Source organism: Dreissena polymorpha, chromosome 5 (assembly GCF_020536995.1).
Source record: "Dreissena polymorpha isolate Duluth1 chromosome 5, UMN_Dpol_1.0, whole genome shotgun sequence".
NCBI classification, from domain to species: Eukaryota; Metazoa; Mollusca; class Bivalvia; order Myida; family Dreissenidae; genus Dreissena; species Dreissena polymorpha.
In genome coordinates, this window is record NC_068359.1 from 1,211,354 (window position 1) to 1,224,221 (window position 12,868).

Below are 12,868 nucleotides of genomic sequence, written 5' to 3' on the forward strand. Positions count from 1 at the left end.
ACCTAGTCGAACCAACTCATCAAGGCTTCATTCTGTCGTTCATGTCTGTGTAATGCAAGGTCTCTCTTTGGTGGTGAAGCTGACATTTAAGTTTCTTGAATCTGCGTTGTATAAATGATTGACCATTCACTAATCTCAAACATATGCATATACTCAGTAGAATACGTGTGTGTGTGTGTCTACTCAATCAACTATAAGATCGTGAAGAATTGTTTAAAAGCTCTGGCAAAAATGACCTATTGTACATTGATCGAAAGTGCATTATTATCGTATCATCCACGAGAGGTAGCAGATCTGCAGGTACGCGCTGTTTCGACCAATGTTTGACATCAAGTCGTGTAATCAATACAACAAAGTTAATATTATATGCTGTATCATGAATAAGGCATTGGGCTCGGATGAGCGACGTATTGACCGATAATAACCATTGATCTGCTGGAAACGATTACCTGTTGCCACTGTTAAGATGACGCAATGAAGCAGCTCGTTATTTGGTCATCCATTGTGTCGCGTTCTGGGAAAACTGGGCATAATGCATTTATGTAAAGTGTCGTCCCAGATTAGCCTGTGCAGTCCGCACAGGCTTATCAGGGACGACACTTTCCACTTTTATGCTATTTTCTGTTTAAAGAAAGTCTCTTCTTAGCAAATATTTAGTTAAGGCGAAAATTGTCGTCCCTGATTAGCCTGTGCGGACTGCACAGGCTAATCTGGGGCGACACTTAACGCACATGCATTATGCCCAGTTTTCTCAGAACAAGATTCCATTATTCTCCAGCCTGCACTAACATCTGTCACACAATTTTAGGGGTTTCATGTGATACTTGTACCGGTATGTTAAATTAATCCGAATTTATAAAATGAACAACGTCGATTGAAAGTGATCTAACTGATTATTATTATTATTATTATTATATCAAATTGCATCTCTTTTAACATATCTGTGTATTTGATGCCTGATTTGTCATTAATTTTATAAAATATGTAAAGTATTTTACATCTTTAGGAAAAATCATGATCAAAACGTACCAATTACTGGGGGGCATAATAAGATATTGGTTTAAGAATATCTCAAATGCGTTCATTTGAATTAAAAAATGTTGGTATTCATCGGTCCTTTCATTACGGACTAAATGCCACTAATTTTCTTCAAACGAGGAATATAAAGTATCGATAAAAATGACCTGTATCTAATTAATTGCTTTGTTTTCTATCAGATGAATTATTCGCAAACTCATTCATTTTAACATATTCTTAATTTGCATTCTGGTTTCTGTATTTATGTAACAAATAGCGCATTACTTGCTTTATTTCTCTTATTACATGTTCTCTCATCTCAATAATTTCTCATTAGCTGGTGCTACCAAACGTTAAACGCGAACTTTATCATCCAGAACTTGACAGAAACCGTTCATTATAACAGGTTCGGGGTAGGAATTTTATTGCCATGTAACCGGTTAAGTGTTATTACCGAGTGTCTTTCAAGTATCTACGTTTCTAGCCCAAACGCCCTAAAATAGAATATACAGTTTTATTATAATTTACGAACATATGTTTTACCATTCTGCACATGTTATAGTCTGCTGCAATTATTCCCGTGAATATAAAAGGAACCCAATGGAAGAAATCACAGTAAAGGCAACCGTTGATTGGCAATCTTGTGGTACATCTATTGCAATTTTCTGGCGTAGCTAGGTCTATTTCAGATGGATACAAACGTTATAAGCTGTACACAATTGATAATTGCATCTCAAGTTTAAGTTAAATAGTAACAAAAGACAAATGCATTTTGTTGTGATGGTCATTGTGTGTGTGTGTTGATTTGGTCTTGTTCAACGAATATTTGACCTCATATATAGCTGCAATATATACTTAGCAAGGGTTTTCATTTTGGACGGTTCGGTCAAGGCCAAGTTCACTGTTGCTAGAACAGTGTTTCCGCTAACTTTAGTTTGGATTGTACTGCATTTGTATTTGCAGCTTACACACAAACCTATGATGGGAGGATTGCATATGGCGCTTATTGGGTCAATGTCATTGTAATTTAGAAAATAAAATTGCTTTCCGTTAAGTTCGGATGGTGGTATTGTGTTGTTATTGTGTATGCGGGAAGCTTAGATACAGACATTGCTTCAAACTGAATAAAACTGAATTTATTGGTAACAGTCAGACATCTTGATTTAATTTTTGAAAATTGACCTTGAAGTTGACATTTATTTTATGCCTTTGTCAGATATTCAACTTCAAATACGAATCTTAGGACATTATATCAATGACTGACAGAAAATATTCATTATAGTCTGAAAGTATAAGAAAAGTGAGACGCTGTCTATGGACAGTTGTTTTTTTTTATCTCGAACTTTTATCATTAATACATAAATGTACTTGGTGATTAATTCACAGAAACATAAAAACCTTATCAGTCGTGTATTAGTCGTTCTATGTTCAATTATATTATAATAATGTAAAATACTTTTTCGTTGTTTGAACTAAGCGTATAACGTCAATATTTAAAAATAATAAGTAAACATAGTACACAATTATAAACATATTCGACAATCAACATTTCATGCTTTATTGGGTTTATATGATTGACTGGTAAAGTTTATGTATAATTTCTGTTTATATTTTAAGTCCTGTCAATATATCTTGTTCAGACTATAACCGTTTGTCCTTTGTGTAATGTGATATTTTGGCGTTTCCTGTAAACAACCTGACAAGCTTGAGAGCTTCCCCTAATTTTTAGTTTAAAGGGGCCGTTAAACATATTTTGGCATGTATTGAAGCTTGTCATTAAATGCTTAATATTGATAAATTTAAACATTTGACCTAAAAATCTCCAGTAAAAAAACAAGAATACAATTTAAAAAAGGGAAAAAAGTAACCCTCAACAGGGCTCGAATCACTGACCCCTGGAGTAAAAAGGTCACCCGCATAGACCACTCAACCATCCGTTCTCATGTTTAGAGCGGGTGTTTTCTTACCTATATAAGCAATCCTCGTAGTTTCCCAAAATAAAAGTACAACAACAGAACTTTCCAAATTATTCAATCGTTTCGCGTCGTACAACGCTTTATAATTTTTAGGTTTTCAAATCGTTAAAAGATGCATATAATATATATTTAAGAACATGGTAAATGGTCAGTATTACTATTTCCTCAAAAATATCATAATTAAAAGAAAATTTGCAAATTTGAAACAACTTTTTGTAATTTTGTCAATTTATCAAAACGTGAAATCTGTTAAACGGTCCCTTTAATGAAAGAGAATATATGTTGTGTAGGTTTAAACATACGATATACTCGCTTTTACTAATATAAAGTATGAGGTCATCTACTGATGAAACGGTAGCGGTATTAATGAATACATTTGCGGTAATATCCGATGTTAATGTTGTTGTTGTTGCTGTTATTGCTGCTGTCGATGCTTCTCATTTTGATGATGACGTCGATTCGTAAAATTATTTAATTTAATACTGATGTGCTCGCGATCGTTCTTGTCACTACTTCACACTCCTTTTTATAGAACGACTAAGGCGTTTTTGTTTCAAAACACCGTCGTAAACATTATCTAAATTGCCGTTTTTGGAATAGGATTTCGGGATATCAACGATGTGTTTCTGTGTGGAATCTGACAATGTTTCGTTTTTACAAATCAATCGCTTAAGCATGAAACAACGCGAATTTTCAAAGCAAATCGGAATGAACGGTGCGAGTTCTATTTCGGGGCGAAACGATCACGTCGACGGCTTAATTAAAAGCTCGAATACATTGAAATTTATTGCAATATGGGTAAAATATCTGTATAAAAGCAAGAACAGAAGACACGATGCGAATGAGCATTGAGGAACATAGCTGAGCGGTTGAAATGCTTGATACCCGCACTATCTGTCAGAAGGTATTTTCCATATTGTCATTAAAATCGGTATTATATGCAAATATTGTATTTTATAACACTTTTATGCATTTAATGGCCATATTTCGTTTTGTATCATTTGTTGTCATAGTGAAGATACACCAAAACGACACCGTACAAACACTCTTCGTTGGAGCTAATTTGTTAAAGCAAAATACCACTTAAGTTACATTTTAATATTGGCAAGAATCTCGAGCTTCAAGCTTCAAACGTGGTAAACCTTTCTAGTGAAAAGCAACTTATCTTTTTTTTTCAAATTTATTTTGCGATTTAGTGACGGATATAAACTTATTTGTTACGCTCCATTGACGAATTTTATTTACATTGCATTTTCAGGAAAAATAGAAATGGCCTTCATTAAATGCATAAACGAATATATTGTGTATATAATAAATAAAATTAGAAAACTTTACCAAATATTGAGTGGACATTTAGAAACCCTTTGCAGTATAAACAATTTACACAATCAATATATTTGATATCACTTGTAAAAAGAACGACTCGCTCTTTTTGTTAACATAGACGTTATATACTTTACTAAACTGCTATATTTTGTTAAAAACAACAACAACAGCAGCCTATTTCCGCCACTATTAAGTCGTGTTCCCACGGTCGGGTAGCATAGAACATTCGTAATAGTACGTCGTACAACCATCAGAACTTGAATTGAATCGCCGATCAATAAAGTCAATACTTCAATATACAGTTACTGGAAGCCATCTATTCATTCTGGAAGCAACGGCAGGTCTACCATTGTCAGACGTTGCAGACCTATTCAAGTCACCGTGTGTTCACTAGTTATAAATGTATATGCTATGTAACGCAGTGAGAGGAAGAAAGCGAACGCAACGAATATTTTCCGTTATTTAGATGTTTGCTTTGAAACATAACCCATTGCTTGCATGGGATGACATTTTTGTCCTGACGTTACTAGTATTAACAATTGATCACTTTTACATTGATATGTATTGCTTTAACCTGGTTGACAGAGTGACTTCAAATCACTATTTCAACAAAACAGGTGAACACGCGTTTTGTTTACTATTTTTTCCTTGTCCTCGGTTTGGTACTTCTCGTCAATATTTTTAACATCCTAGTAATCTCAGTATGATCAACAGCAACAGAAGAATCTTCAACATCAGTGAGATAACTATCACCCACGCCAACTTCAGCAGTTACAATTGAAGAAGTTGAAACAAAAGACATAGCTGCGATTGTTATAAACACTAAAATGATAACACTATCCGTAAAACCGTAATAATCATTTAATTTAAAATCACTACTGCATCAATCTCGCCAAGATCATGCTATTATCCACCATAGTGCCATTTAAATGAGACAAACTTGAAGAGTCCAGCTGTGGCACCAGTACGAAAACGCCCACTTATCTAACAACTATGGAGTTTAGTTGTAGACATGTGAATTTTCAAGTTTCCGCAGAAATTTTGTTCATTTTCTGCCTTTGGCAATTGAATTTAAATGAAATAAAGGATTTGTTGAACGATCGAAGTCATTTTATTATCTTGTCATCATCTAAAACGTCATCGTTATATATTTTTACAACTCTCCTCCACATCAGTAACGACTCCAACGTCTCCAGAAACAAGAATAACAAAACAACCGATACACACGTTTTTTTTTCTTTTCTTTGTTCTTTCAATAAAGTTGTATTGATATCAACCCATTATTATTCATATAAAATGTGAGTGCTCCAGTTATCTGTTTAGTTTTCCGGCAGAGCTGGTTTAGTATTATTTCGTGGTTTTCGCAATGGATTGACGTCATACTTACTCTTGTATTCGGTGTAAAAGATAATAGGATATGATATCTCGCTGTTCGGAGAGCAACACAATTGGTTTAGGGTGTTACCTGCTGCGTTTGTTGTGCAGTAAAAATAGTAATTCACTTATGTAGGTACATTCCTTTAATATATTCATGTATTTAAGTTTTAACCTTTGAAATGGTGATTATTGATACCGAAAGAAATACTCATGTACTTAATAACAATAATTCAATGTATACAATAAGACGCGAACAAAAGCTACATATAACCGATACATATGCTTTGTTGTTTTGTTATTTGTATTCTGCACGTACTTTTTTGTTCTCAATTGTCGACTTTGTCCAGAGTGTTCTCAATTGTCGACTTTGTCCAGAGTGTTCTCAATTGTCGACTTTGTCCAGAGTGTTCGCGAATATATTCTGAATAGTACAACTTTATGTGATATATAACATGGTTTGTTCACCTGAAAACTGTATTATGCAAATACGTACAAGTTGCACAATGATATTTACTCTGTTTCTCGTATACGACAATATAATGTTGCTACCATATACATCACAGGAGGGAATCCCGTCTATATATTTTTTTGTATATATGCTATAATAGAAACAAGGAGTGCAACTTCATTTGCCGAAAAACTACACCATCTTTACTGTAAACCATGTAACTCGAACAATTTTTAACGAATCAACTACACACCGATTGTTTTCGAAAGCTTATAAAATAATTTATCAGAAAAAATTAACATCAGTACAATTGATCTAGCAGTATTTCGATACCAAATCGTAAAAAAAGTTAACCCATAAATAATTAGTGTTCCTTCTAGCAATACTGGAACAGCAAATATTTCAACGCTAGATAAGGTCTGGTAACATAGATTTAACGAGATACAAAATGCTTGTTTTAATTTTTTTTGCCCTGTCTGTTGGTCTGTCTGTTGGTCTGTTTGCGCCAACTTTAACATTTTGCAATAACTTTTGCTATATTGAAGATAGCAACTTCATATTTAGCATGCATGTGTATCTCATGAAGCTGCACATTTTGAGTGGTAAAAGGTCAAGGTCAATGTCATCCTTCAAGGTCAGAGGTCAAATATATGTGGCCAAAATCGCTCATTTTATGAATACTTTTGCAATATTGAAGATATCAACTTGATATTTGGCATGCATGTGTATCTCATGGAGCTGCACATTTTGAGTGGTGAAAGGTCAAGGTCATCCTTCAAGGTCAGAGGTCAAAAATATATGGCCCAAATCGCTTATTGTATAAATACTTTTGCAATATTGAAGATAGCAACTTGATATTTGGCATGCATGTGCATCTCATGGAGTTGCACATTTTGAGTGGTGAAAGGTCAAGGTCAAGGTCATCCTTCAAGGTCAGAGGTCAAATATATGTGGCCCAAATCGCTTATTTTATTTATACTTTTGCAATATTGAAGATAGCAACTTGATATTTGGCATGCATGTGTATCTCATGGAGCTGCACATTTTGAGTGCTGTAAGGTCAATGGTCAAGTTCATCCTTCGCAAGGTCAAGGTCATCCTTCAAGGTCAAACATCATATAGGGGGACATTGTGTTTCACAAACGCATCTTGTTTGTTTGGCAATATATTCCATTTTAATATCCCGCGACGGTATTCGAAAATTTACTAAGAAAAGTGGATTGGATTGCGCATTTAAATAAATTTAGTTAATAAAAAGTTCGATGTAGATTGTGAAAATTGCGGTGATGCCTAATATAGTGTTGCTGCTGCTGCTGGTGACACTTATGCGCATGCTGAAATTGACTGTTTGATGTTTTAAAACGTTTCATGCAATTATTGTCCTTGTTAGAGCAAGGTTGTATGAGTGTCTGCGTTATTGGCTCTTACAACTGTGATTTTGGCTTATAAATAGCTAAATTTTCTTTGAGGAAAGCTGAGAAAATGTATTTGGTTGTCCGTCGGCCATGTTTCTTGTTGCTGCTTGATATTCAAAAGTATGACATAAATGTTAATTTTTTTGCAAATGAACTCAGATATGGCTAGTATTGGCTTCCATAATTTTAATTGTCGCTTTTTATATTATCTGACATTTCGCCAGGCACAACTCTAGTATTATACAATCCGCTTGGTAAATTATAATACAACCCCTTATCTTACAGTCTGACATAGTATTGTTTAGAATTTTTTTAATGGTAATGAGACCTGGCACATTGAAAATTAAAAATAGACTGTTTGAGAAAACACACACACACACACACACACACACACACACACACACACACACACACACACACACACACACACACACACACACACACACACACACACACACACACACACACACACACACACACACACACACACACACACACACACACACACACACTGAGACCCATCATGACTAAGTTTCTCATATACCGATCATTCATATTTTACTGATCAGCTTATCAGCAATGAGCGACTTATCTTCGAACGATCATGTCGTACTATATATGCTACCAAATGTACGTGATTTAAACGTCAAACTATGGTGGTGATAATGCAGTGACGTCACCATCCATTTATGGTATGGCGTTTTATCATGTTTACCATATTCTCGAGTATTATATATATTGCTGTTTTTGCGCCGAATACAAAGAAACAAATTACATGATTAAATACAAGTCCGTGTTAACATCATATACAAAAAGTAAAATATGTTTTTTCGAATGTATAAACAATGTTTAGTGGAAAAGTATGAACTATTGAATTATTATTTGGTGTAAGAGTACAAATATTAGTTTCGTGTATAGGAACTTCTATAGGAGCATACTGATATTATACATATTTAAAGTATTAAGTTCATGTAGGTCGCCTATCTTTCCTTCTTTCCAAAACCTGTATGTTTTGCAATACATTCATTAAACATACCCGTTCATACACAGTTTCTTTTCTTTGAATTGACATACATTCTGGTTCTTAGGACATCGTGCCATTGAACTTTCAAGAGAGACTTGCACGTATGTTGCTCACGGCTAGTCTTGCGTAGAACAAGTGCTAGTTTAACTAACCTGACATTATTCATAATGCAAACAGATGACGTCAGTGGGGTAAAATATTCATAAGGCTCTACGAATCTATTTCGTTAAATGCTCGGCGATGCTATTAATTCCCAGGCGCTCGTGTTATATTCGCAGTGAAATACGTTGTATTCCACCCCCGAGTAGTCGAATGCATAATTTATCTATTCGAAACATCAAAATTTAGGTTTTGAAATTGTGATGATGCAGAAAACACGTGTGCTTAATCGATTTCCACTAACACTAACAGATGGGCCGCTTTTTCGTTGAATAATTTATTATACGTAATAAAACAAACACTGAAAATCTGCGCCAAAACCGGAAGATCATCATATAGTCCGAGGGTTGTAACACTTATGTGAAAGCTACTTTAGGATAATATAATTTTCTTGTGAGATCGAAATAGCGATACCATTTTCACGTGATGATAATGTCAGATTCCTGTATTGAATCACATTATTTTTACGAAAGACCCCACCGCATTACACTTAACAAAACAAAGGCCAAACAGCATGCATTTAGCACGCATTCAATTAAATCGCTGTTTAAAAACATGTATATCCACACATTAATCATGTTCAACCTGTTGTTAAAAGCCATATATATTTATTGCACGTAAGTTGCATAAAGTTTGCACATAACTATGTGAGCATGTACGTGGTGAATGAGGACCATATATTTCCCTGATATAAGCGAACACATCAAATACATTGTTATACGCTTCCTTCCTTTCGTTCACATGTTGTCTCTATAGTATGTCGATGAAATTCACGTTGCAAAACATTAGAAAGAACACACTTTTTTATAATATAGTTTGACGAAGAAATTCCAATTGTATAATCGAAAAATGACCTAACAAGTTTAACAAGTTCAGTAAGTTTATTAAACAAACATCCAAAAGGCCAAAAGCCCAAGTGGGCATAGAAGGCGTTCAGCGATCACATAGTATATAGTTTATGATTGAACAAAGTAATGATACATTTCGTTGCAACAATACATACATGTATTATTAAATACTAGGTTCCTATATTGACAACTATCGATAGTATATAGGTAATAAGATATGTATAATAACTTCAAATTCTAATGGAGCTTAATAAGTGCAGCCATATAGGAGATATATTATTATGTACATAATTAATGTTACATGTGAAATTATATAATGCATATACATAAATGTTTAAAATTTCTCAATGAAATTCTATTGCAAAACATTTTCCTTAATAATTTCTTGTAGCAACGCTGCAAAGCCAGCAAGGTATATTTTCATTGCAGCAATTCGATTTGCTCCCGTTATTCCCGGTGGACTTTGCAATATTTACCTTGTTAAGATGATTTTATGGTTGAGGAGAACACATATATAGATATAGCAGTAATGACGTCAGGACAGGGACCACTTCAGTGCTGTTAAATCATCGACGTCAGTGCTGTCCTATTTGCACATGACCGTAAAAACTTGCCGGATACAGCTGTTTTCCGGTTATCTATGTGCAGCCATAAGAAACTTTCCATTACACGATCGGTGGTCCTTAGTCTGTTCAAGAAACTTGGTACAAATACCGATCGCATTTAAAAACATTAGTTATAGCTTATTGAACGAAGTATTTTACTTTTTTGGTCCAACAAAAACTGAATCACACATCATGGTATTAATTGCTAATCAAAAGTATAACATATAGCGGCCGTTAGGTGTATAAGTTATTTACATGCAATAACATAAGACATTAAAGCCTTTAATAAATGTTTGATTACTGAAAACTTCGCCTTTTAAAAAGCAACGTTGATGAGTTATGTCGATCTCCGATCGATCGAGAGTGTGGTCATTGATGTATGCTGCACTGATAGATGTTAATTGCAGTAATGTACTCGTGCCGATTTGCAGTTGTATTCCCTGGTCAACACATGGCGTTTACATCGCGTTTATTATCCAGATACCTTTCATCTTGCACAGGATAACACTTACCATGCATACCATTATTAATTAATTATAACATAAGAACGGCTATTAGAATTTAGTATAATCAGATGTTCACACTGACTACTCCGTCAACGATGTGGATTATTTACTGACAGTGCAGAGAATAATGTGTTAAAGCCTTTTACCCAACCGACTGCTTTGGTCTGTTCGATACGTGTCATTGGCCAAGCCATGTGTCTAATCTACCATTATTAACCCTTGCACGTCGGAGAGTTATTACTATTATATGTACCAGCTCGTAAGTATGTAGAATGCAATATACCTTCAACTAACATTCTTTATAATTAGTACTGTTCAGAAAATACGCCGTGTGTATACATGTCAGCGAAATACCTTCTTATACCCTTGTATAATTAGCAGTAACACGTGTTGGTAATCAACTTATCGCTGGTTATTCATGATCATACGAATAATATACACGTACCATACACGCACTGGCTAGTGCGGTTATATTGTCGCTCCCTCCTCCCAATCTCCATGCAGAGTTGTCGTTCCTTGCTCTCACATACACCTCTGCGTAACGCTCAGCATGCCATTTTGCATATCAAATAGGTAAAACCGAACAAACGCATTCAATGTATATTTGAGTGGATATTTAAGATCGCATGCATTTAATTAAGAAATATGACTTAAATTTACGATAAATCGTGCAAAAACTTGCGAGTTTTAATGCAACTCTTTGGAACTATTTTATTGCCCTATTACGCAGATGGAATTCCACGCACTTCACAAATGTAAACAATTGAACATAATTTGTATTGAGTGACGTTAGGAATTGCTTCGACGTGTGTATGTATGTTGGTTTCTTAACATCAAAAAACCATATCAATTTTATAATAACGAATTAAGACTGATATAAGATATCATGGTATGAGATGGTTTTCTTTAATGCAGTGAATGCAATGTAACCGTCGTGCAAGATATTGTTTAGTATACTGTAACCTTAATGATAAACGCTTGGAATGATCATGACATGAATGAGACGCCTTTATAACAATAGTCCGTTCTGAGCCCAACACAGAGGTGAATGTAATGTAACCGTCGTGCAAGAGATTGCCCTCCTCCCTGGCAGAGAGATGTGCAATATACAGGTATGCATGTGGTCCCCGGGGATTACCGGTATTGATAGGTAATCCACGATAGTTCTTGTGTATATTTAGTTTATAATGGGTCTTATTCTCAAATTAATTGTCACTTGAAGGCGCGCGGAAAGATCCTTGACATTGTCGTAGAGCGTTGGCTGGGGGGTATTTGTTAGACTGTCGATGTTATGCACGCCTAATCCTGCTTATAAAGCAATGCTTGTAGATACTAAGTTTGACAGTTTATTTCGTTATTTCAATGTCAGAATTATTCGTAATGGAGTAAAGACACATGTATAATACCCTTAAAGGGGCCTTTTCACAGATTTTGGCATGTATTGAAGTGTGTCATTAAATGCTTTATATTGATAAATTTAAACATTAGACAAACAACTCCAGTAATAACAAGAATACAACTTTAAAAAAAAGAAGAATAAAGTAACCATCAACTGGGCTCTAACCACTGACCCCTGGCGTCCTGGATGTTAAAGTCTTCCGCTTATACCACTCGGCCATCGTGCTCATGCTATGAGGCGATGTATTTTTTACTTTATATATGCAATCCTCGTAGTTTCACAAAATATAGCAACAACAACAGAACTTTCCAAATTATTCAATCGTTTCGCGTTGCAACGCTTTATAATTTTCAGGTTTTCAAATCATCGACAGGTGCATATAATGGATATTTTAGAGCATGGGAAATGTTCAGTATTACTGTTTCCCCTCAAATATCATAACTTAAACAATTTGCGAATCTGAACAATTTTTTTTAAATTTTGTCAATTGTTAAAATTGATGAAGTAATGGCTGTTCAAAACGATGCATCCCGTTTTCGGGTGATTTGAGTTGGATACCTTGTTATATATATATATATATATATTTGATAGTAAAATTTGTTTTTCAGAAAAGTTGATTTTTCGTTATTATATGATAATTTATCATTCAAAATGATGTTTTCACTAATTAATATCATAGCCACACGCTAACCACCTGTGCTAAAAATTAGGTCCGCGAACGAGTACAATGTGGCCAGTTCTCATTAACACATGCTTGTTACAGAATCG

At 34.7% G+C, this 12,868-nt stretch overlaps 1 protein-coding gene across 1 annotated transcript in view; it reads left to right on the forward strand.

The window, feature by feature from the left end:
• Nucleotides 1-12,868, forward strand: part of LOC127881238 (potassium voltage-gated channel protein Shal-like) — a 116,765-nt gene that overhangs the window by 6,080 nt on the left and 97,817 nt on the right. The gene's annotated exons all lie outside the window — the stretch shown is intronic.